Source organism: Lagopus leucura, unplaced genomic scaffold (genome assembly GCF_019238085.1).
Source record: "Lagopus leucura isolate 7727_CA_CO unplaced genomic scaffold, USGS_WTPT01 Super-Scaffold_100051, whole genome shotgun sequence".
NCBI lineage: Eukaryota > Metazoa > Chordata > Aves > Galliformes > Phasianidae > Lagopus > Lagopus leucura.
Window position 1 is genome coordinate 721,244 of NW_024962297.1, and position 25,537 is coordinate 746,780.

General features: G+C 47.5%; 1 protein-coding gene across 9 annotated transcripts in view; it reads left to right on the forward strand.

The window, feature by feature from the left end:
• The window catches only part of HIVEP3 (HIVEP zinc finger 3), a 218,990-nt gene that overhangs the window by 110,114 nt on the left and 83,339 nt on the right, over window positions 1–25,537 (forward strand). For 4 of the 9 annotated variants that reach the window (XM_042885537.1, XM_042885543.1, XM_042885541.1 and 1 more), the window contains exon 1: window positions 10,913–11,196. The exons of 3 other annotated variants lie outside the window; for them this stretch is intronic. The gene's annotated coding sequence lies outside the window, so the exon portion shown is untranslated. Of the gene's footprint in view, window positions 1–10,911; window positions 11,197–25,537 lie in introns of those variants that run through there. 2 more of the 9 variants (XR_006181412.1, XR_006181413.1) reach the window with 1 other exon arrangement.

Consider the following 25,537-nt stretch of genomic DNA (forward strand, 5'->3'; position numbering starts at 1 on the left):
GAGAGGAAATCCCAGAGTGGAAATTGATAGGCTGCTGCTCGTAGCATGGGAGCTCTCTGCTGCCAAGGGCTTTTACTTTCAACGAGATATTCCTCGACTCTGTGTCATCATCCTTAGTTACGCTTCAAACTCTTGCTCCATCCTGTAGGCAGGGGAGCAATTAGAGTAATATTTGCTTATTCTTATTCAGTCAAGGGGGTTTTTAGCCTTTTTAATGCTCAGGATTTGCTTTAATCCCATGTGACCACACTTACATAGGTAGGTCCTGGAAGACAAAGTAACTTTTAAACTCGAGATGCTTGAGTTTGAAGAGTAATGTTCACCAGCACAACTTCATGTTGACACAGATGTACAAAATGCCCTTTTTTTTTTTTTTTTCTTTATTTTTCTTTTTTTCTGATTTATTCTGGGAATAGAAAGGAAAAAACAGTAGCTAGTGTGTGAATACTGAAAATGGGAGGCAGGTGTGGACTTGACTGTGTACAGGTAGAGCACTTGGAAGAGCTGATCTGAAGCCTGTGCACCTATTTTATCTTCATCACTGTTAGATCTGGTTATCCATATCGAGGTGATGGGAAAGTTAATGAGGAATTATGGGTGCTGCAGCACGGGGGAGAGGTTGTACCATACCTCCCTACTTCTTCTGCCTCTTGGCCAAGGGGCGGCCAGTGTAGACCAACTGCATGTGTATGAGCCCAGCTCACATCAAGGGGAATTCTTATCTGAAATATGTTAGACATGGGCAGAATGGTAGAAAATGTGAGTGATGCTGCTGTCAACTGCAAGCAGTAGCATTTCGTCATCTGCTTGCTGTGGCAGCGTGAGAACCAATGTCAAGTGTTTGAAGACAGTCAATGTATAAATTTGTATTTTTGGTCACTGTGCACAGAGCATCACTGGGCTGAGTGAACAACAGGCATTCTCAGTTTAGTTGGCATTCAGAGAGATGGATGTGAAGGATTTCTATAAATCAGTGCAGCATTTTGAGGAGGTGACTCACATCAGGGATGCAGAGCAGTTGCTATATACCCAATACACAGAAATTCTGTCAATGCAGTAACCATACTGTAAAGGTGTGCGGCAGGATATGCTGCTCTTATTTAACCTGCCCTGGAAATGCAAGAGCACGTGGCCCCTAACGAGATTAGGTATTACATTTAAAAACACTAAGCCTGTTAATGCAGTGCATAATTAGGCCCTGGAATTGACTGCCAAGGAAAATCTTTGAGTGGACCCTTAATAACACTTTAAAAACCAGGCAGACACTGCTATTATTGATAAAATGACGCAGAGATCTGTTTGGTGAGAGCTGCGGAAAAGTCAGGCTGCTGAAGAATGACAGCCTCACGTGTCGGGCCGTAAGGCAAACCCTGCTTCCACAAGCCTCGCTTTGTGCTGGAGTGAGCCCAAGCCAAATCTGCTAAGAAGGAAAATGGGATGGACCTTCCAACCATGCAGTCATCCTGCAGGCTCTGTGTCCAGGCAGAGCTTTGCTCCTTGATTCCTTTCTTACTTAATCAGCTTTGTGCTGCTGTAAATCCACGTGGTGACGTGCAGTGGTGGGACAGTTTGTGATGAGGAGTGCATTAAGGTTTAATGCTTGTCGAGGTCGTGTTTGGGTCCCATCCAGAGGATGCTGTGAGCAGAGCCTGGGGACCACACTGCTCCTTCTTGGAGGGTGCTGGTGTGTTCTGCAGCTGGGACAGCCTCGCTAACTTCACCCTGCAGGTTTAAAGTTGATTTTATGCCAAAACACCTTTAATTTCTGCCATCTTAGAAGTTAAGCCTCTGCTGTCTGCGCTCAACGCTGAGACATGTAGGTCTCTGTGCAGAGATGTATTAGCTCAATTTACCCTTTTCTTCCAAGACAGTTTTAAGCACAAATTGACCAGAATTCAAACCAGCTTTCTCTCCTGGTGATGTGGTTCATTGCTTATAATTGACCTGCTTTTCTGGCAGGGAAGAGAGCTGTACCAGCCAGCATATACGGTGTGGCTGTAGCTTGGAATTACTTAGATGTAAGCCTTGGAAGGAAAACTTTAGGAGCTTTCTGTGAGGAACTGAAGCTGTAAAATAAAATATATGAAAAGAAAAATTTCCACACTAGTCTTTTAAACATGTAAGCAGAGTCAGGGAAGGAAGCTTAGCGCTGCTGGTAGCAGAATGCAGCTTTCTGGAGGTTATCCTAAATGGACAGCCAACAGCCTTAGAGAGTGTGAGAAAAATAACTTAGAATCACAGAATCATGAAGGCAGGAAAAGACCAGTAAGATCAGGCAGTCCAATTCCAGCCCATCCCCACCATGCCCACTGACCACATCCCTCTGTGCCACATCCCCACGGTTCTGGAACACCTTCAGGAATGGTGACCCCACCACTCTCTGGGCAGTGTGTGCCAGTGCGTCACCACTCCGTGGGAGAAGAAATTGTTCCTACTGTCCAGTCTGACTTGGGTTGCCCTTCAGGATGGGGGTCCACCAGTGGGCAGTATATATCTATACATACACACAGTGTGGATCTTTGCCATGCATGGGCTTGGACTCACAGTTCATCCCATCACCAGCTGCTGCACTGGTCCCTCACACAGGAAAATTGTTATAAATGGAGCTCAATGAGAAGACAGGACAGACCTCATTCATCACGCACAGGGCATGGCTGGAGAAGCACAATGACCAGCACTGGTTGTGCAGGGATGATCATTTCTATCTTTTTATCCCTCTATATTCCCATATTTGTTTTTCCCCAAACCGCCTTGAACCTTCCCTGGCTTTGGTTCCTTCCCCAAACATCCCATTGTGACCATTGTGCAATCCCCAGCTGTGCTTCCCTTGCACTCCAGTAGGCATCCCATCCCCACCCAGTCCATAATGAGCTCAAGTTGACTCATAGCATGGGTCATGGCTCTCGTCATCGTGGATTTCACACCTGGCTCTGGGGCTGAGGCTCTCCTGGGACAGCCCTGGGCTGGGTGTCCCTTCCTCTGAGTCCATAATTTGGGTACCCACCTGCTATCATGCCCTGTGTTTCTCTGGGTTTATGGAGATGGGCAGGGAGGGGCCCGTGGCTCCTGGGATGGGCTTAGAGTAGGCGAGCAGGGTGTTACTTGGTCCCTTCACCTCCCCTGGAATCTCTGTGCTCTTTTGTGGATGTGCAGGTGGAGATTTTTATCTCATAACGTGACACAGAGATGGCTGAGGGTGACATTGTCCTGCCTTTCCCAGTGGGAAATGAGAAGAGCTGGAGGAGATGTGTAGGGGGAGCTGCAACCCCCCAGTCCCAGACAGCATCGTAAAACTCATACTGGTATCAGTACTGGACAGGAGTTGAGTGCACATTGGCTGTTCTTTGAGCAGTTTATGTGCTTTGTGTTGAATGTGGGGGCTGCCCATGCCCAGAGGAGGTGGAGCAGGTGCCCTCCCTTTGGATCAAGATGTAGATGAAGTGCAAGCAAAGCATCTGGCTCCAAGCGTGGGGCATTTCTGAGCACCTGTGTGTGCCTGAGTATGAGTACCAATGGATACCAGGGGAGTATTCTAGGTCCCATGTGGCCTCTGGTCAAGTTTAGACTACGCAGCTTGCAGCATGGCACTGCTGGATCATGTTCGTGGATGTGGGCACACATCAGATCCCAATGGTAGGCAAAGACACCAAAGCAGATGCAAAAACATCTGGACATCACCTAAAGCTGAAATATTTTCTCCATCTTCTGCTGATGCCCCGTGTGGAGCGTTGGCTGCTCTCCAGCAGCAGTTCCCTCTCTGTTCTCCTGCCTTGGAGGTGAGGGAGAACCTCTTCTGCCATGAGCCATGGGGGAGGGAAGAGCACACAGAGAGGGAGAAACACACCTCACTGCTTAAATTAGCCTCCCCGGGATTCTTTTGAGAAGATAGGAAATATGACAGCCTGATTTACAACAACTGCCTTGGAACTCACTGTGTGCCTGTCCTGTCTCCCTGCATCTAGAAATAAATCATCACACATTCACAGAAAGGCACCCTTTTATTTGGCCACCATATGTGCCTGACAGCTCAAACACACATTTTTAGGCAGTGCTGCCTCTCCCTGTTTCTTCTCCAGGCGCTGTGAGTTTGAAGCATCGATTTTGCATTCAGGCTTTGTTATTTTTTCCCTTTGTTTGAGGGCTGCAGAAGGGAACTGCAGTATGGCCAACCCAAACTCTTTCAGCTGCTTCTGTGACCCTGAATGCGTGAGAAAGGATATAGAACAGCAGGAAAAGATAAAAATCAGAGGGTGATACCTTCTCATGCCCTGTGAGTTTATCATGTCCTGGTGGTGGTGAAAACTCCCTTAATCCTTAATGAGATGTGTGGCCATCTTGTTTACAGGACAGACAGATTAAAAACAACAACAGCAATTAATGGTTGCATTGAGACTGATGGGATCTTGGGTTGTTTATTTCAAAATGGTCAAATTGACCAAGAATGGCAGCTCAGGTTCTGCCTAATCTGGATCCACAAAAATCGCAATGACAATTTTAGCATTTCCTGCATCAGTTCAGGGTGTCAGAGAGTTTGGGGTTCCTTCATTTCAATGTGTTTATTTGGGTTTATTTTTGTATGCGATGTGAAGTCGTAATTTCCCCTGTCAAAAAAGCTAGTACATCTTTTTTGGAAAGTTTTTTTTTTAATGGTAGATTTCCTTGTCTAAAATACATGTTTGTGTATATATTTTGCATTGGTGAATGGTATACCACTGAATGCTTAATAAGCACAGCAATGCGAGTCTCTGCTGTGAGGTCACTTAGGACAGAGACGAAATTGCTGCAGGAACTGGTTTTGCACCTGTTCCAACATTGCTGTTCACTGGGTGCAGATTTCCGTGCTTAAGGAACAAATGCTGTACATTTGGTGGGGGGAGAAGCTAATTGTTGTAAGATAGAATATGAACTGACAGAATGTTGCAAGTTTCTGTAGTGAGACCCAGAAATGAGGCCATGCAGTTGATGCAAGGAGCAACACTGCCCTGGTCATGGCAGACAGTTCTCACAAGGAAATGTGCTGATGCATTATTGCCTGGCATCACCATTGAAACAAATGGGCAAGTTGTTAGCAAGGCCTTCCTCTTTACCTGCCTACTTACACGTGATTTTGAAAGAGCATCCAACCCCAGATCCAGGTGCCTAGGGGGAGCTGTTAAAATTATACTAAAATAGTACACAACCTGCCAGCTCAGCTGGAGCAAATGAGAAAATCCTGCAGAGAGCTGACCTTATCCCATTGCATGGGGCTCCCCTGCTGTGCACATGCTGCTGAGATGAGCAGGGCCAGGCAGTGAAATGTGAGAGCCAGCTGCTATGGGAGCAAGTGGCAAAGGTGCAGGATGGAGCATGCGTTGGCTGGGTGGTGTGCTGCAAGGGTGGGAGAAGTAACCAGAGGTTGTTCTGCATCAGGTTGCCCTCTGAGATGGGGGATTTCCCACTGATGACAGCACATTGTTGTCCCTGCTGGGAAATTCATGATGAGAGAATCCTTTGCTGTGCATTGAAGGTAAATGGAATCTAAGTGGGATGTTGGGATAGGGATGTGATTTTGAAGTCAGAAATAAGTACAGTGAAAGACATGCAGTTGTACTTTCTGTCCTGATAAAGGAATTTGAGAGCGGGTTTCAAGAATGCAAAAAAAAATAAAAATCATTGATTTTATGGTATATTTGCAGCTCCATTTTCAGTCAACAGAAATACATCGTCTGCTAGCTTGCAAATAGAATGCAATCAGACACTGAACTCAAATTTTGGTTGTGTTTTTCCACTGGACTTTGATAAGAACGTTTATGGAGACCCAACAGTGAATGTGAGCGTTCACTGAATGGGTGCTCACTGAATGTGAGGCAGGCAGTGGGTGCTGCATTTCAACAGTGGTGACAGAGGCAGTGGGTCACCTCCACTAGTGCAGATTTTGAACAAGCACAGCGTGCAGGCTCTTGTTCATGACTGTCAAAAATGCTCAGCTAATGGTGGTGACTGTGTTGAAAAGTAGTGTTTTGTAGCTGAGAGTTTGCTCTATTAAAGAGTGTTATTGTGCTCTCTATATTGGTTGTAGATTCCATGGAAAAAAACAGGAGGCATTACTTTCAGAGCAACCTACATATGTAAGGCCCAAGACAATTCCTCTTCACTTGCTGCAGCCCAGGCAAGCCAATAGGTTGGACACTCATGATCTAGTCCATCCCCAAGCCATCCTCACTGCCCCTCAGTGCTGCATCTCCACATCTCTGGAACACCTCTGCCATCCCATGCCGTTGCTTCACCACTCTTTAAGAGAAGAAATTGTTCCTAATATCCAACCTGAACCTCCCCTGGAACAACTTGTGGCCATCATGTCCGCAAGCCTAGATAATGGTTATTTCTATCCTGTCTTTTGTCTAAAAAGCTGACAGACCCTAGTAGACTATGTCCATATGGTCCTGTCAGATAGGAGATGACTCAGGGGTTGGAGGCTGATTTCACAACCAGGCATTCGCTGTTTGTGAGGGTGGACAGTGATAGGAGAAGGGAGAATGGTTTTAAATTAAGAGAAGGGAAGTTTAGATTGGATATGAGGAGTTTTTCATCAGAGGGTGGTGAGGCACTGGAACAGGTTGCCCAAGGAGGCTGTGGATCCCCATCCCTGCAGGCATTCAAGGCCAGGCTGGATGTGGCTCTGGGCAGCCTGGGCTGCTGGTTGGTGACCTGCACACAGCAGGAGGTTGAAATTGGATGAGCATTGTAATCCTTTTCAACCCAGGCCATTCTAGGATTCTATGATTCTGTGATTCAGGAATTCTGAGATGAGCAATTTCTGATGGGTCTTGGGAGTTTTGCTCGGTGGAATGCAAAAGACTCTGTGACCAGGGGACACTGAGACAGTGATTTGTGACCATTTGATTTCCTTTCGGAAAAGCAAACCAATGCTTTCATTTGTGTAGTATATTTTGGGGGGAAGATGATTCCTGTGTACATGGTATAATCCAAACTATATAGTGAAAATGCTTATTTAATCTTCAAATTAATGCTTGTTATGTATAGACACCCATTCTGCTGGATGTGGACCCGCTCTGTAATAGCTTGTTTCATGTGTGTGGATGTGGTTATTGGGGTATTTACCATTCATTGGTCTATGTCAGTGGTTTCCAATCTTTTTTTGATTTGTAAATTTTACATTTTTATGGTGGGGTGCAGTCATTTGCATAGCAAATTTAAGCCTCCGGACGCTGGCTTTTCTTTTCTTAGTGACAACTCACAAAACCCTTAGAAGTTGCCTCTGAATCCCCAGGGCTTCCCAGACATGCTGGAAACGACTGGTCTAAGATGAATAGAAAGGTTGTACAGAGAAAGACAGAAAGGAGGGAAAAACGTTTGCTTGAAGGTGGTCGTGTCCCTTCCCCTGTGTAAACAGAACAGGGCTGGAAGTGCTGGCTCTGAAGATGATATCTCCTGTCCTTGAAAAATGGATCAAGCAAGTGGGAATGTCCTACAGTTATAGAATCACAGAATATTTGGGCTGGAAGGGTCTTAAAGATTGAAGAATCATAGAATTGCTTGGGTTGGGTCAGGCTGAGTTGGGTTGGATTGTGTTGAGTTGTGTTGTGTTGGGCTGGATTGGGTTGGGTTGAGTTGAGTTGGACTGGATTGGGTCGAGTTGAGTTGGGTTGAGTTGGGTTGGATTGAGTTGAGTTCGGTTGTGTTGTGTTGGGCTGGATTGGGTTGAGTTGAATTGGATTGTGTTGTGTTGAGTTGGGTTGTGTTGGGCTAGGCTTGGTTGGGCTGCATTGAGTTGGGGTGGAAGGTTGCTTCAAGATGGCAGAACCACAGAAAGGTTGAGATGAAAGGGACCTCAACTCCTGCTGTGGGCTAGAAGGGGACACAACACCCTCTGAGCCCCCAGCACAAGCTGACAGCAGCATCTGAGGGGCAGAAAACCCAGCAGCCTGGCTCTTCCACTCATTAACTTCTGCCAAAATCCCCAACCTCTCTTCCCTCCCCAAGCTCTTTTCGGCGCGGCGCAGCGCGTGTGTTCGCTCGGATTGCTCAGAGTTGGCTGCAATTCCTATTTGCAACATATTGTTTGACAAATGTCAATTCTGAAGAAAAATAATTTAAATTATATCTTCGAGACAAAGTTTCAGATTTAACGTTGAGCAGATGCTCTGTCTAAAATTAGCATAATGATTCCTCATGCCTGCTACTTACCAGGACATGTGTCTTTAATGTAAGTGTTGGAATAATAATGAAACTTTGCAGTGATTTTTTTTGGATAATTGTAGATTCTCCCGCATGCTTTTGAAATGTTTAATGAGCATGGGGACCTTTGGAGTTAAGCAAAGCTATTTTTCCCACTTTGCAGATGTGGAAAGGGTGATGCAGATTTCCCAGTGCTGGGAAGGGGGACAGCATGGGGGGAACAAGGTCACTGCCTGCAGTGGGCATTCAGCTCCCAGCTGCTGGTGGGAGGGCTGGAAGAGCCGTGAGCTGCCATCAATTCACATAGTAATGGGATTTCCTAATGTAGGGGGAGTTTTTCCAGCACTGGGCTTTTACTGGTGCGGGCTGCGGGGCATGAGCTTGCGGCTTCTGAAGGTCTTGTTTCACTTTTAGGGATTTACAGTTCAGATCGTAAAAGGTTGTTAAATATGTCTCAAAATGTTAAGTTGGATCTGCGGGTTTCTGCTGCTGTGATTTTCCTAAGCAGGAGAATGACATGGGAAATGAATTCCCAGTGCCCTCTTCAATCAGGAGCATGATTGCTCCGGGATGGACGTGAGGGCTTTAAACAAACAAACAAGCAGAGAAGCAAACAACCTCTGACAGTCCCCGGACAGTTTCCCAGACGGGAAAACTTTGCAACAGAAAGGTGAAGTGACTTCAAGAATGAATATGAACAGCTCAGATTCCCATGCTGCAGCAAAGGGATTTAGGGGGAGCCTCCTCTCCTGTTCCATTAACCCAGACAGCAGCTCTAACAATGGTAAAGATGGAAAAGATGAGAGTAGTGACCCAGCTTTGGCAGTTGGCAATGGGAAGGAGTGCTCCAAAAAACGGGGACGGAAACAGCTTCCAAGAGACCTTTTCAGGCAGTGGGTAATTTTTACCCATCCTGAGGTGGGTGAGGGATGGGATCAGCGGAAGGGAAAAAGCCCAATCTTTGGGCGTGAGGGGAGCTGTGGTTGTGTTGGCCATCCGTGACCCAAACATGGCCTCTATCCCAACCAAACATTGGTTTGGAACAAAGGGTTCCCACAAAACTCACCCCGGTGGCCCCACAGGGTGAAGCCTCGGGGGAACCCTGCCCTTCCTCTTCCCATTTCAGCAAAACCACACTTTTCCACCCAAGAAAAGGCACCGCCACGGGCAAACACCTTTGTGCTAATTGCATCGCATGGCCACATTTGTGCTGGTTAGGAGAAAAATACCTGGACCTTGTGGGTGCTGGGGCATGAAAGGTGACTTCAGGAGGTGGCACGAGGGAGTTTGGGTGTTTGCTCTGATGGGCAGATGCTAAAGTGCTGGTCAAAAGTAATAATAAATAAAAGAAAAAATACCCACACTGCTTTCTTTTGAGGAAATACTTCAACGTTCCTGTATTGAATGCTGTGTGGTGCACCTTGCTGCTATTTCTATGGATCCCGAGGCTGTGTCTTCTGGCCATGCTCCCGTTGAGCAATATTTCATTTATTATATATATCAGTATTTACCATATCTAGTGTCTGCATCAGTACAATGAGGCAATTGCACCTACTTATGGCAAAGTGACTCAAACTGAGACCATGGGAGCAAAATTAAACACGTAAGGCCGTGATTCTCACTTCTGTCCAGAATGAGATGCAGAAATGGGGTGTGAAGCTGGGCTAGTAACAAGCCCATAGAAAGCAGCTGTGTTAGATGGCATTTTCTTGCTGTTAGCACCAAATCACAGGGGAAGGCAGCGGGCAGGGACTGAGAGGGGGCTGCTCAGTGCTGCAGCAGCAGGTTTCCAGTCATTCACTGTTCTGGAAAGCAACATGCTGTTTGCTAAGCAAAACGACAACAGAGCTGATGTTCACCCCGAAAAGCAGTCCGTGCCAGGTCTGGCTGCTGTAGAGACCACACAGCATCCTTACTTCATCCTTAGATGCCTTTTTTTTTTTTTTTTTTTTTTTTGGCTGAGCACTGACTTTTTAAAGTCTGGAGTCAGATAGGAACACAGGCTTGGCATATAGATATACATATACATACATACTTTGGAAGTAGTGATGTCTTCTTGCAGCCTGCATCAGGAGAGCCCCATCACGTCCCTTTCTCCCCCCAGGCAGCGCACGGTGGGAGTGAGGAGAGCGTTGTTTCCCCTTTCCAGCACAATGTTTGTTACGGGCAGTGCTTAATTAAAAACTACCAAACAACCTTAAAGTCCTCTCGCCGAGCCGGCGTTCCTATCGGACTGCACGCTTAAGAGCCGAGCCGACAGAAAGTGACATCTGAGGATGAAATAATGCGAGAAAAGCCAAGGGGAAAGAGGGGAGGTGCGTTTGGGCGGCGGGATGCTGACGGGTGCCGCTGGGAGCCCCGCGTGCCCACGGGGAGACCCGAGTGGGGAAATCTCGCGTGTGGAAGTCTCGCGTGGGTGAAATCTCGCGTGGGCAGTCGGTGTCACCCCCCCCCTCCCACCCCTCCCTCTGCCCCGGGGCTGCGCAGGGTCCCGTCGGGTGACAGCCTCCCTCCCCCCTCTCCCCCCTTTCATGGTGGGGGGCTGAGCTCTACGTGTCCACACGCTGCAACCCTGAATTCGGGTTGCGGTCGCTCCGGGTGTCCCGGAGAGCGGATCTGCGCGGTGCGCGGCGCCGGGAGGGCAGATGGGGAGGGGACGGGGAGGGGGAGGAGGAGGGGTGGGGAGGAAGGAGGCGCTGCCCTCGGCTCCCCGTATCCCCCGTCCCTACTCCAGGTCAGCTCCATCCCCTTCCCGTCGCTGCGTTCCGTTCCGTCGGGGGCTGCAGGATTCCCTCGCCCGTCCCCGGCCCGCGGAGAGCTCTTGACAACAGGAAACAATGTGTAGTGAATGGAAAAAGGGGGTGGTGCCGCCTGCACAACTTCCCCTGACATCACTGCCCAAATAAGGAGCTTGAAACGAACCTTTTCTATTGCAGCCCGGCAGAAGATCCCCCCGGAGTCCCAGGGTCTGCAGAGGCAATGGCAGAGCCGCGGCTGCAGGGCGGGGGGCGAGCGCAGGTAACGGGCACCGCTCCCTCCCTCCCGTGCTCTTTTTCTCTATTTCATTTCACTTCGATTTCTTTTTTCCCTGGGGCAGAGGGGAGCTGGGGGCAGAGCGGCGCGATGGGGAGCACCGGGGTGCTGCTGGCTTCGGGGGTCTTAATTGGTGTCTAGCTCTAATTAAGGTCCGGACTTGCCGCGGGCTCGCGCTGGCTGTGTTAAGCAGGGTGAGCCGTGTGTCCGCATGTCCGCCTGTGTCCGTCCATCTGTCCAGGACGGATTTCCTCCTTAACGCTTGCACAGGAAAGTGATCGGGGAGCGCCACGTGACGGCAGCGAGCAGAATCCTGCGTGGGTAAACCCTGCGTGGGCTCAGTGCTCCCAGCCCAGCATGCGAGAGGGGATGCAGTGACCCTTTGTGGGTGCACAGACTGAGGGCACCCGGGGATAGTTTATCGCTTTTAGTTTTTTCTTCTTATTCCTTTGTCCTGGCTGATAGATGCCCACGTCTCAGCCTAAATTGAGGCAGCGTTAAAATGCATTAAGTCTAACTAAATGAGCATTAATGATTTAAGCTCCTTAGCCTCCTCGATGGAAATTAACAACGCTTTTGATGCACCCGGAGGTGTGATCAGAAACGCAGCCACGCGCTGAGCTGCTCTATGCAAATGTGTGGATTGTTATTCCGGAAAAAGGCACTGCGTGTTATTATTATTAATTTGTTTTTTACATCATTCTGGTGCTAATTGGCTGAGTGTCGCGAAGGCGCCTGGTACTTCTACCCAGCTCTGCTGTGGTGAGTGGAAGTGGCCGGGGCAGCTGCCATGGTGATTGATGGTGTGAGCAACACAACCCAACCCTTGCTCCGCTGCTGGGGATCACCTGCAGCTTGCAGCCTTTTGGTTTCCCTGGTGTTGACAGACTGTTAGTGTCAGCGTGCAGAGTCAGCTTTAACTTCGGTGTCTTGGTGTCCCCACTGCCCTTTCTTACACTCTCTGGTTCCGCTGGGCTCCAGCCATCCCCTGTCTGTTGGGACTGGTGTGGTTTTCTTGCAGTCTCAGTGTTTGGGAAACTTTGGAGTTTTGGAGGAAAAATGTGTAGGGTGCTGTCAGTGTGCATTCACAGCAAGAGCAGGTGGGGTTTGAGGGATGTTTGGTTCTCGCTTGGCTCCCATGGCTGTGAGCATTGCTGCACCCATTGCTTTTTGGTCTTTGCACACAGCTGTTGCTGTAGAGCTCCTCGGAAGCTGCTTCCCCCTATCCCAAAGATGCAACCTTCACTGAAGGATGGAGGGATCCTGTTGCAGGGTTACATGTGCTCCCTGCTTGCAGAGCAGCCCTCTCCCAGGGCTTGTAGCTTGGTGCTCAGCCCATGGAGGAGTCACTAAGGAGAGGACAGACAGCACTTGTGGAGGACTTGGGTAAACTGCATCAAAGAAAAAAGCCTTTCAGAAGTTACTGGTTCATTAATAGACGTGTTGTTTGCATAGCTCTGAGCTCTGTGTCCCATGGGACACCTCCAGCACCTGTGCTGTATCCTCTAACAAATGTCTCGGAGGGCCCTCTCCTCTCGTGGGGATGCTCTTGGAGCATCGGGAAAGGACCGCATTCGCTCTGAGCATTTTAACCCCCATTTCTCCATGAGGACCTCAGGCTTGCAGCCAGCTCTTCCCAGCAGCCGTCAGAGCGGGGCAGCGCTCGCCCTGCAGTGGCTGTGAGCGGATGTGGGGACTCCTTGGGGTGAGTCCCCTGAGAAACAGTTTCGAAAACAATATTTATTCAGAAGCTGACAACGAAAGCACTGTTGGGAGCAGCACTTCCCGAGCCGCAGGGACCAGCTGCCCTGGGTTGCTCTAGCAGGGAAATGCGATGGGCTGGGGAAGCACTGCTGTCCCTGGGCTCTAGGGGATCTCTAGGGGATTACCGAGGGGTTCTGGGAACTCCTAGCCGCGTTGGGAGGCTCCTTCTGTCTCTTTTCCCCAGGTCTCCTGCTTGCTGAGGCTGCCACTGCCTCCTGGCCACGTCTGGCTGCATGTGGTGAATGCAAGAAGTGTTTCAGCAGTTGCCATTTCTGCAGCAGCGCTTTGGAGCATTTAGTTTCTTGGCACGGGGTTCAAACTTAGGAGGGAAAAAGAAAAAGAAAAGCTCTGGAAAGTTATTTATTTAAAATGTACGTTTTACAGCATTGTGTCTGAGTTTAAGAAGGCTGCTTGGTAGGAGATCCTTACAGCTCTGCAGGGACCTGCAGCCAGCCAGGGTGCAGGGCAAGCATTTCTGCTGTTTTCCATCCTGCCCATTGCACGGCTGCATCCTTCCACCTCCCCCTCGTCAACCCATCGGCTGTTCCTCCATGGTGCTCCCTGTGCTGCAGCAGGCACTGCTGGCATGCAGGATGGGGTCTCCCCCAGGCTGGCTTTTCATGCTGAGCTGGGATCTCGGTTTCTATAATTGGTGCAGTAATCAGAATGGGGATTTAATATTATTATTTTTTTTAATCCTTTCCATATCCTGCATAAGGTGAACCTTTTAATGAGCATCAAAGGAAGCACTGCGTGGGGAGGGCCTGTGTTAAAGGGGATTATTCAGTCACTCAAAAAGCATTTGGTGAAAGTTAACATGCAATAAACCTTTGTTATCCCCTACCTTGCCTTCCTTTCTTTGCACAGCCCTTCCAGCACTTCCAGCATGGTGGGAAGCCTTATTGTACCTTGATGATAGAAATTCTTTTTTTGTGCTAATGAGATTTTCAGTTTCAGGAGGTCTCCAGATCCCAAGTTGTCTTTCCCACACCATTTATCCCACCCTTCCCTTGTTCCTCCCTTGGACTTTGGAGGGTCATCTGTTCATTAAACCATTATTTAGGCTTTGCAGCACTGGGAGGCTTTGGGGTTTCTGTTATTTTGCTCTGCTTTACTATGAGACCTGCAGATTTTAGGCAGGAAGGTGAAGCGTGTCAGAACTTGGCTGGATCCAGCTGCATTCAGAGCTGGGATTTGGGTTCCTGCGGCAGCATTGCTCTTGGATCCGTTGAGACCTGGAGGGGTTTGCTGATCCCTCATTTGGTGGTTCAGTTTAGAGGGGAAATCTCAAGAGAATCCCAAAAAATTAAGCCTGGCCCTTTTCCCAGCAAACCCGGTTAAAGTGTTGTAGTTCCCTGAAGTCTTTATTGCTGTGCTCCAGATGGAAATCCAACTACTGCCTTGCTCAGATGGGCTCTCCTGAAGTTTACTGCTTTGTAGAACTCAAAAGTCCCAAAGTAGACACAACCTTTAATTGTATAACCACCTGCTGTCACTCTTCATAGGAGTTACTGGTGGGTTGAGGTCTCCTGGAGATGTGGAGCAGCCTTCTTCACCGTGGGGCGTGTGATTATTCTCTTGGTAATCTTTTCTGTGGGCAGTGCCACAGCAAATGCGGGTGCTGCTTGCTTTGGTGGAGGGACCCAGGTCGTGTTGAGTTGTGAACTCATTACATTCCCAGCTGGGGGTAGGGCATGCCCTTGGGGTAAAAGGCTGATAAGCCAAAGGTTTGATAGTCCACGTGCTTCCCAAAAGTGCAGTATGAAGGTAAGAAGTGAATTGGATGCTTTATAGGTCTGTGTTGCTGCTGGCAGCTATGATGTGCAGTCTCTGGCCAAATGATGTGGTGAAGGTGAACCAGTGGCTGCTATCTGTGATAGGGTACAGGGCTCACTAATTGTGTTTGAATGGTCCTAGAGGCTTCATGGGATTTAGGAGGACCCCTTGTCTTACGGCTGTGTAGAGAAGAGGGTCAGCCTCACAGTGTTCTGTCTGGGGGCAGTGGGGACCCCAAGGAGGCTCTGACCTGGAGCTGCAGGGTTTGTCACTGCCTGGATGTGTTTCAGAGTTTTCCATGAGGCATCGCTGGGTCTTTAAATAGCTGCCCACGGGTTTCCTGTGTTTCCTCCTGCACCATATTCAGTTTTCCTGGGTTTGTTCCCCTCTGAGGGCATTAACTAATGCCAATTAAAAAATCTGGAAAAACTGAAAATGTAGCCAAAATGAGGTGAATAGAAATAAGCAAAAAAAAAAAAAAAAAAACCAAAAAACAAAAAAACACAAACACCAAAAACCCAAACAAGTGAGCTTGATGAAATTCACACATTTCAGTAAGCGGTGGAATAGCCCCCACCACCTGTAACACATGAGCAGCTGCAGGATGCTCTGTGGGCTGAGCTGTGAGCTGGGGATGGGACAGTAATTTGCAGGTGCCATCCTATTGCCACCGTATTGTAAACCCCCTTGGAGGGTTTATGGCTACACCAAGTGTTAGAATCATAGAATTTCCAAGGTTGGAAAAAACCTCTAAGATCATCTAGTCTGCCTACCAATATTTCTCCACTAGACCATGTCCCTTAGTACAACATCTAAAAGTTTCATGAAAAAGCTGACACTTGGAAAGGAGCAAGTTAAGGGTAATCAGATGGCTTGGCTTGAGGAAGGATGCAGCCTTCAGGAGGATGAGCACTGAAGGATGGAGGCGATGCCTGGTCCTTGAAGAGATGCAGCCTCCAGGAGGTTGAGCACTGTGTGGTGTTTCTAGAGTGGTTCTCCTTGGAAGGGCTGCTGGCAGTGATTCCTTTTGGCAAAAGTGGAAATATTGAAGGGATTTCTTCAGGTGAGTTAGTGAAGTCTCCTGACTCAAGTATTGGTCCAAACTGGGAGACTTCTGTAGGGGACATCAGGATAGGAAGGACAGGATAAAGCCTCTTCGTGTGCATTCAAGCTGACCAAAAATCTTGGGCTTTTGCTTGTTTTAAAGAAGTAAATAGAGTGTTGGTTGTGTTTGAAACAAAACTGGCTTCACTTTGAAGATGTGAGTGTTTGACTTCTGGACAAAACAGTAGTGGAAGGTCAGGCCTGAACCAAGTACAAAAATAGCTTTATAGATAGATACACAACATTAAGTTTTCTGGGTTGAAAGGGAAGTCAACCTGTGTGCTTAATTACCTCCCCCAAACCTGCGTGCCGTGCTTAGGTATTTCCTTCATGATTTTCTCAGGCTTGCATTAACAAAACCCATAGAGAAACTACTCTGCCCACCATTTCACCACTGTGTTTACATGAGAAAATTGGCTGGGGCACAAAAGTGCGACCACTGTAACTTGGAAGAAGCTCACGGTTCTTCTGGAAGAGAGGATCTCTGCTGGAAGGGGTCCTGCAAGAATCCACAAGTGTTTCTGGCCAATATCTCTTTGTGGAAAAGTTTGTGCCTCGGTTCCCACTTCTGTAAAATGGGGTTAAAAATATTCTCCCTCCCTCCCTCCCAGGATCGTTGCCACACTCCATCCGCAGCAGTTTGTAAAGTGCCACAGAGTTTTTTCCACCAGTGTGAAAAATGCTAAGTAGAAGTAAATGGACACTATTTCTAATAATATTCTGAGTGTTTCATGCTGCTGTGAGTGGCTACAAATAACTCTGAGAACACATTATGGTGGAGATTCACCATTATGGTTCAAGGGCACTGAAGAAACCATTGCTTTTCAGCACTGATGGCTCAGCAGCTATCCCAGAATCTGCCAAAATGGGATCCAGTGGCCTTGGGTCTTCTTTGTGCTGTACACGTAAGGGAGCTCCAGCTTGGGAGCACAGTGGTAGCGACTGGCTGCCCGTGAGTGCACTGTGCTGGTTGGTGCCATCACACAGGGAATTATTTTTTCACAGAATCATAGAATGGCCTGGGTTGAAAAGGACCACAGTGATCATTTAGTTTCTATGCTATGTGCAGTTCACCAACCAGGCTGCCCAGAGCCACATCCAGCCTGGCCTTGAATGCCTGCAGGGATGGAACGTCCACAGCTTCCTTGGGCAACCTGTGCCAGTGCATTTTGGGGAGCATTCATTAAAATCAGTGCCTTGCTGCCTTTTCCAACCTTGCATTACATGGCATCATTTGCGTTCAGAAAGAGCAAAGTGTGGAAGGCTGAAACCATAATTGCCAAACCAAGCTTTTCTTCGTAACCCTAAGGCAGCGCTGTGCTGTTTTTCTGCTGAAGAAAAAGCCTGCAGTGTTGGTTTTATTATGCATTATGCAGGTTTTTGGTCTTTAAAGAAGCGAAGGGAAAGTCCCAGATGAGGTGTTGGTTGCCTTATGGTCTCCGTGGAATATAGCTGCCTTTTGATTCTGCCTGTAATTCATTGCCACAGACATGGTCTGCTACCTTCGTGTTTTGATCTGTCATCCACCGGTGGGGATTTGTGCAACGTTAGGAAATACTTTGTGTTCGTATTTGCATTAATCATAATTATTCAGCAGATAGGAAATGGTATGCCAAAATGTTAAAGCAGCATTTAAATTTTACTAAGTAAACAGGTGTAAAGGCAGAAATGAAGGCAATCAAGTACATGAAGTAACAGAAATCCTCAAGTCCCATTCCTGCCTATCTGAGATGAGGCTTGCTGGGTTGAGTTTGTCCTGGGAGCTTCTGACTGTGGATGTGTCTCAAGCACAGAACACATCGCAGAGAATCAAAGCTGAATGCTGTTCACCTTCCCTCTTCCCTCTTCCCTTCCCTTCTCTCTGAAAGGATAGAGGGCAGAGCATGAAGGAGTGTGAGTGCCGACAACAGAGAGTTTAGATAAGCTCTGATATTCACTGCTTTGCATGGCATCCAAAACGGCCATTTAGGCAGAGTATTTTCAATGTCATAGCTGGGAAGCGATGAATATGGTGATGGATTCCATGTAGAGTATGGTCACTGGTGATATTGCAACTCAGGGGCACGTTGTTGCATGTGTGAGGGCACTCGGTGTGCCATCAGAAAGTGATATTTTGAGTCCATTCCCTTCTGTTTGCATTTGCCCAGGGCGGCATCGGCCGCCACGAGGAATCGTCTCGCCGTGCTCCATGGGTGTGTGCGTGTGCGAGTGGAGTGCAGGGGATGTTTTCCATTTAGCGGTGTTATTTCTGGCACTGCTGCTTTTTCTGTAATCACTGTGGAAACTGTTATGCTTGGGGGTTCTTCAAGGAAACTCTAAGTACTTCTAGGGAGAAATGCATTAAGCAAGTGGCTGTGATACGGGTTTCATAAGGGCTCCCTTTACTCAGGGGCTGGAATGGACCCAGTGTTGGTGGCATTGAGCCACCTCCAGCCTGTTCCCAGGGTCAGGATTTGGGGATCAGATCATACTTCTCCTCTGTTTTCACATACCAGTGGGCTGTTATCCTTCTGACCCGGTTTAAAGGCTGGATTATGCCACTGCTGCATGGAACACACCATGAGGTCACCTGCTTCAGCAGCCCACCTCTGGAGGATGCTGCAAGCCTTGCAATATATACATCAACCACGGGACAAACCTCTTCTAGTCTGAGCACTCCTGGTCATTCTCATTTACAACGTATTCACAAACAAAATCATGCCAGAAATTGCACACATCAGAAAAACTGGCCCCATTTTCACAGCTGCAGGGAGCTTATCGTTGAAAGCAAAACTCAGAGGAAATGTGCATATATAGGGGGAAGAGAAAGGGTTGCGGTGGGCAGGCAACAGGGCTTGCTAGCTCTCCTGTGCTGTGTTTTATTGGTGGTGTTTAAGAGTGTTCTTTTTCACTCTTGTTTGTGGAGGGGCTGATACCGGAAAGAGGAAAGGAGGTTTTGTCTGTGCTATGCATATTTGATGTTTTACAAGCATGCATTTTAATGATTACCTTAATAAGTTACTCAAACCCTCCTCTCACTTTATTTTGGGATCTCTGGAGGCATTCTGTTTGCTTAACGCTCCTGAAGTCTTTATGGCAGTCAGCAGAGATTTATTACTACTGATTATATGGCACCCAGGGCAGCGTCCTGCAGCGGTGTGCAGGAATGATGGTCCTTCCAGGAGCACTTCACCCACCATTGGTCCGCTTAACAGGAGAGCAGAGAAAGCAAAATGGACAGATCCGTCCAATTTGATGACCTCATCAATTAATTATTAATTGAGCTTTTAATTTTTGCATCCATCATTCTCGTTCTGTCTCCCCTGCCTTCCCAGAGTAGTCGTGTGGGGAGGAAAAGCATCACCAGATACTTCTGGAGGGGGGTTTGCAGCTTTGGTTGGAGCAGAGCTGTGCTGCACGTTAACCCCTCAGACTCCAGAGAGGTGCTGCCATCAGAGCTTCTTTGTTTTAAGCCCAAAGAGCTGAGTTTCTCCCAGTGCTGTGAGCTGTAGGGCAGGTGATGCTGTTAATCCATCCTGGCCTTGGTGCTGGATGCTGTAAGTCTCTTTTCTCCTCCATTTCATGGTGGCTGTGGACAGAGAGCAGTTGCCTCTGTTTTTCTTAGCAGTCCCCGATCCCTCACTGTTTGGCATGGAAACTGCTTTTGCTGCTTCAGAGCTTCCAGCAGATGTTTGCAGGTGCCAGGAGTGCAGTTTTTTTTCTAATTGCTTGGGCAGCTAAGAATGTTTGGTCTTGGTTTTGGCCTCTTTACCCCTCCTTTGAAGGATCAAGAATGACCTCAACTGGTGGTGGGACAGTGAGATTTCTGGGATAGTGTCCCAAACCAGATAGTCTGATGCTATGGAGCATCAGCTTCGTGGATGTTTCCTTCCTTGGCTGTGTTGCTTGGCTCATAGATTGAGCATCACTGTGTCCATACTCTCATGGGATAGATTTTCTTCATCCGTTCCATCTATAGGAACTCTTCATCCTTCTTTCCTAAAGGGATCCTGCATTACCCCAATGAGCCAAACCAAACAGCATGACCCATGGCTGGTCTTCAGCTGGTTCTGATGAGACATTGGTGCCAGGAAAGGCCCCACAGGGCTCCCATGCAGGGAAAAGCCTTACATTAACCAAACCTCTCACCACACACTTTTTTTGCGCCCCCTCTTTTGAATCTATGGCATTTTATTGATGAACTGGGCTCATCAACTCCAAAGAACCACTTTTCTCTTCAGTCCATTTGGTGCTGTGGAGAGAGCTGATGGGAATCGCTACAATAAAATTTTAATTAAATGCCAGGCAATAATTTGCAGTGAATAAAATGTGGTACCTGCAGTACATCTGTTCAGAAACCCAGAGGGCCATTAGTGACTTTGAGAACTGGGAGAAAGACACAGGTCCACTTACCTTGTTTCTTATTCTCTCATTCCGGGGCTGTGAGACCTATTATGTTTAATATTTCATAGCAGTGCATTGTTGCCATCCTTCCTGTGAGTCATTTTTCCACCAGAAACCCGTGCTCTCTGTGTTATTTAACCCCTTTAGGTGGCTGCAAAGTGGATTGCAAGGCTTGTACAGCAAGGCTGTGCTTTGCACGCTGCCAGTGCATTGCCATGCAGCGCCAGGAAGCAAAAGCTGCTTTCATATGCAGCCACCCGCACTCAAAGGGACAAGCAACAGCCCCAAATCACTTGGAGTGATTACCAGATCTGAAGCTCTGCCCCATGCTGTGCTCCCTTTGGGTGGTAGTTTTCTCTATGCCTGAGTCTACTGGAGCCCACAGTGGAGATGGTGGTGGAGATCAGCAGCATTTCCAACCTAGCAGTGCAGGGAGGTTAGTCCAGCCTTGAGTGATTCCAGGTGATGGAATGACTCTTGGTGCAGAGTTTTCCCACTATTTATTCATTTCTACCCTTGCTTGACTTTGTCCCGTCCCATGAAGGCCTGTGTGCCTGTGCAGGGACCTTTGCACTTCTCACATTCTTGCAGCTGTGTCTTCCCCTAAAACATCTCCAGTGGCTTTGCTATATGAGGCATTGAGCTCCTTTCCAGGTTTAAGAAAGTGACTCGCTGATGCTTTTTGGGAATTCCTCCTGTTTTCTCTAGGTTTCTGACCTGGGAACCTGGAACTGTGCACAGTTCTGTGTTGTTTCTCTATTTTCTATCAGAGCTCCTGCTATGCAAACAGATAGGTTTGAGGCCAAAAATACCTGCGAGTTTCATTTAAATAACAGTAGTGGAAACTTTCTATGGAAAGAAGACACCCAAAAAAAAAAAAAATGCCCCTGAAAGAACAAAGTAATTGCCTTACAGAAAGACTTCCTTTTGCTGCACTGTTTTCCGTTTACATCAGCCGTTTGTCTCCTCTGGGTTGTGCAGTTGTGGTTCTTTGGTGTGTCATCCAGCAAAGTACAGCAGAACTTCTGTGCACAGAAGAAAATTGTTACTTTTTTCTCTGTCATAAGGAAAATTAAAAAAAAAAAAAAAACAGCAACAACCATCTAAACAGCCCGGCTGTGCTCCCTACAAATAGGCTCTGTGACATGAGGAGTGGAAGAGAAAAATGCCTATCAGCCCTGAGTGCGGTGCTGGGGGTTATGCTTTTGTGTTGTCCTTCAGATGGGAAGGTTAAAGAATGTGAGCAGTGGCATGCAGCAATTGCACATATGTGGGAGCTTCTTGACCAGCGAGGTGAACCTACTGTGGCATTTCAGCACATACAATGCAGACATGTGTTTTTCTTGACCAAAATTAGGCAAGGGTCTTTTAGACCAGTGATCCTAGGACATGAGTTTGGCCATCATATTGTTTTTACTTGCAATAACTACTTGTGATGCAGACCAAAGTTCTGCAAGGAGAATGTTTCAGTTTTTACCCTCTTTCCTATCACTGATTTTTGTCTCAAGTCCCATGAACTGCTGGTTCAATCTCAGTTCATAGTCTTACCTCATTTCCTTTGGTTCAGCAGAATGCTTTTGCTCTGCAAAAGTGTCAAAAAGTACATGCACATGCCTCTCTTTGCTTCTTTGTTCATCTTTTATGATGAAGGCAATGGTCATGCTTTTTAATGCCTTGAAAAACTTCTAAAACCCCATACCATAAAATAAAACCAACAAGCACCAGAGATATGCCACATGAATCATTTTCTTGTTGTTGATAGGGCTGAGTGAAGGATGAATAGCTGGAGGAACTCCTGTAGACACTATATCATGCTTGACAGCAAAAGATTTCTTCTGAGAACATTGCATTTCATGTGTTACACAAAACCTGAGCAAAGAGGGTGGGCTGATGATTTCCCATGGGTCTTCAAGTGAAGCCATGGCCATAGCAGCACTAGCTGCTGAAGTCTGAGCTGTCTGTGTCTCCTCTAGAGAGTGTATCCAGCCATTTCACAGCACCTTCTCCTTGAACACACTTGATATGGACACCAGTAAACAGTGGATAAGGAAGAAAAGTCCTCCTAGTTATCTTGGTTATATGGTGTACCAGAAAGTTCATAGTTCAGTCGATGAGTGATCTGAATCAAGCTCCCTTCCAAACCAACCGTTCCATGGTTCTGTGACCTTTAAGTCCCTTCCAACCCAACCATTCCATGGTTCTATGACCCTTAATTTACCTTCCAACCCAACCATTCCATGGTTCTGCGACCATTATGGTCCCTTGCAACCCAACCATTCCATGGTTCTATGACCTTTAAGTCCCTTCCAACCCAACCATTCCATGGTTCTATGACCTTCATGCTCCCTTCCAACCCAACCATTCCATGGTTCTATGACCTTTATTCTCCCTTCCAACCCAACCATTCCATGGTTCTATGACCTTCATGCTCCCTTCCAACCCAGCCATTCCATGGTTCTGCGACCTTTATGGTCCCTTGCAACCCAACCATTCCATGGTTCTATGACCTTTATGGCCCCTTCCAACCCAACCATTCCATGGTTCTATGACCTTTATGCTCCCTTCCAACCCAGCCATTCCATGGTTCTGCAACCTTTATGCTCCCTTCCAACCCAACCATTCCATGGTTCTATGACCTTTATGCTCCCTTCCAACCCAACCATTCCATGGTTCTATGACCTTTATGCTCCCTTCCAACCCAACCATTCCATGGTTCTGTGACCTTTATGGTCCCTTCCAACCCAACCATTCCATGGTTCTGTGACCTTTATGGTCCCTTCCAACCCAACCATTCCATGGTTCTATGACCTTTAAGTCCCTTCCAACCCAGCCATTCCATGGTTCTATGACCTTAAAGTCCCTTCCAACCCAACCATTCCATGGTTCTATGATCTTTAAGTCCCTTCCAACCAAACCATTCCATGGTTCTGCAACCTTTATGGTCCCTTCCAACCCAACCATTCCATGGTTCTATGATCTTTAAATCCCTTCCAACCCAAACATTCCATGGTTCTATGACCTTTATGCTCCATTCCAACCCAACCATTCCATGGTTCTATGACATTTATGGTCCCTTCCAAACCAGCCATTCCGTGGTTCTGTGACCTTTATGGTCCCTTCCAACCCAACCATTCCATGGTTCTGTGGCCTTTAAGTCCCTTCCAACCCAACCATTCCATGGTTCTATGACCCTTATGTTCCCTTCCAACCCAACCATTCCATGGTTCTATGACATTTATGGTCCCTTCCAACCCAACCATTCCATGGTTCTGTGACCTTTATGCTCCCTTCCAACCAAACCATTCCATGGTTCTATGACCTTTATGCTCCCTTCCAACCCAACCATTCCATGGTTCTATGACATTTATGGTCCCTTCCAAACCAGCCATTCCGTGGTTCTGTGACCTTTATGGTCCCTTCCAACCCAACCCTACCATGGTTCTGTGACCTTTAAGTCCCTTCCAACCCAGCCATTCCATGGTTCTGCAACCTTTATGCTCCCTTCCAACCCAACCATTCCATGGTTCTATGACCCTTATGTTCCCTTCCAACCCAACCATTCCATGGTTCTATGACCTTTATGCTCCATTCCAACCCAGCCATTCCATGGTTCTATGACCTTTATGGCCCCTTCCAACCCAACCATTCCATGCTTCTATGACCTTTATGCTCCCTTCCAACCCAACCATTCCATGGTTCTATGACCTTTATGCTCCCTCCCAACCCAACCATTCCATGGTTCTATGACCTTCATGCTCCATTCCAACCCAACCATTCCATGGTTCTATGACATTTATGGTCCCTTCCAAACCAGCCATTCTGTGGTTCTGTGACCTTTATGGTCCCTTCCAACCCAACCATTCCATGGTTCTGTGGCCTTTAAGTCCCTTCCAACCCAATCATTCCATGGTTCTATGACTTTTATGGTCCCTTGCAACCCCAACCATTCCATGGTTCTATGACCTTTATGGTCCCTTCCAAACCAACCATTCCATGGTTCTATGACCTTTATGCTCCCTTCCAACCCAGCCATTCCATGGTTCTGCAACCTTTATGGTCCCTTCCAACCCAAACATTCCATGGTTCTGTGACATTTATGGTCCCTTCCACCCCAACCATTCCATGGTTCTATGACCCTTAAGTTCCCTTCCAACCCAACCATTCCATGGTTCTATGACATTTATGGTCCCTTCCAAACCAGCCATTCCGTGGTTCTGTGACCTTTATGGTCCCTTCCAACCCAACCATTCCATGGTTCTGTGGCCTTTAAGTCCCTTCCAACCCAACCCTACCATGGTTCTGTGACCTTTAAGTCCCTTCCAACCCAACCATTCCATGGTTCTATGACCTTTATGCTCCATTCCAACCCAACCATTCCATGGTTCTATGACCCTTATGTTCCCTTCCAACCCAACCATTCCATGGTTCTATGACCTTTATGCTCCATTCCAACCCAGCCATTCCATGGTTCTGCAACCTTTATGGTCCCTTCCAACCCAACCATTCCATGGTTCTATGACCTTTATGGTCCCTTCCAACCCAACCATTCCATGGTTCTATGACCTTTTTGATCCCTTCCAAACCAGCCATTCCGTGGTTCTGTGACCTTTATGGTCCCTTCCAACCCAACCATTCCATGGTTCTATGACCTTTAAGTCCCTTCCAACCCAGCCATTCCATGGTTCTATGACCTTTAAGTCCCTTCCAACCCAACCATTCCATGGTTCTGTGACATTTATGGTCCCTTCCAAACCAGCCATTCCCTGGTTCTGTGACCTTTATGGTCCCTTCCAACCCAACCGTTCCATGGTTCTGTGGCCTTTAAGTCCCTTCCAACCCAACCATTCCATGGTTCTGCAACCTTTATAGTCCCTTCCAACCCAACCATTCCATGGTTCTATGATCTTTAAATCCCTTCCAACCCAAACATTCCATGGTTCTATGACCCTTGTGTTCCCTTCCAACCCAACCATTCCATGGTTCTGCAACCTTTATAGTCCCTTCCAACCCAACCATTCCATGGTTCTATGATCTTTAAATCCCTTCCAACCCAAACATTCCATGGTTCTATGACCCTTATGTTCCCTTCCAACCCAACCATTCCATGGTTCTATGACCTTTATGCTCCATTCCAACCCAACCATTCCTTGGTTCTATGAGCTTTATGCTCCATTCCAACCCAACCATTCCATGGTTTTGCGACCTTTATGGTCCCTTCCAACCCAGCCATTCCATGGTTCTATGATCTTTAAGTCCCTTCCAACCCAACCATTCCATGGTTCTGTGACCTTTATGGTCC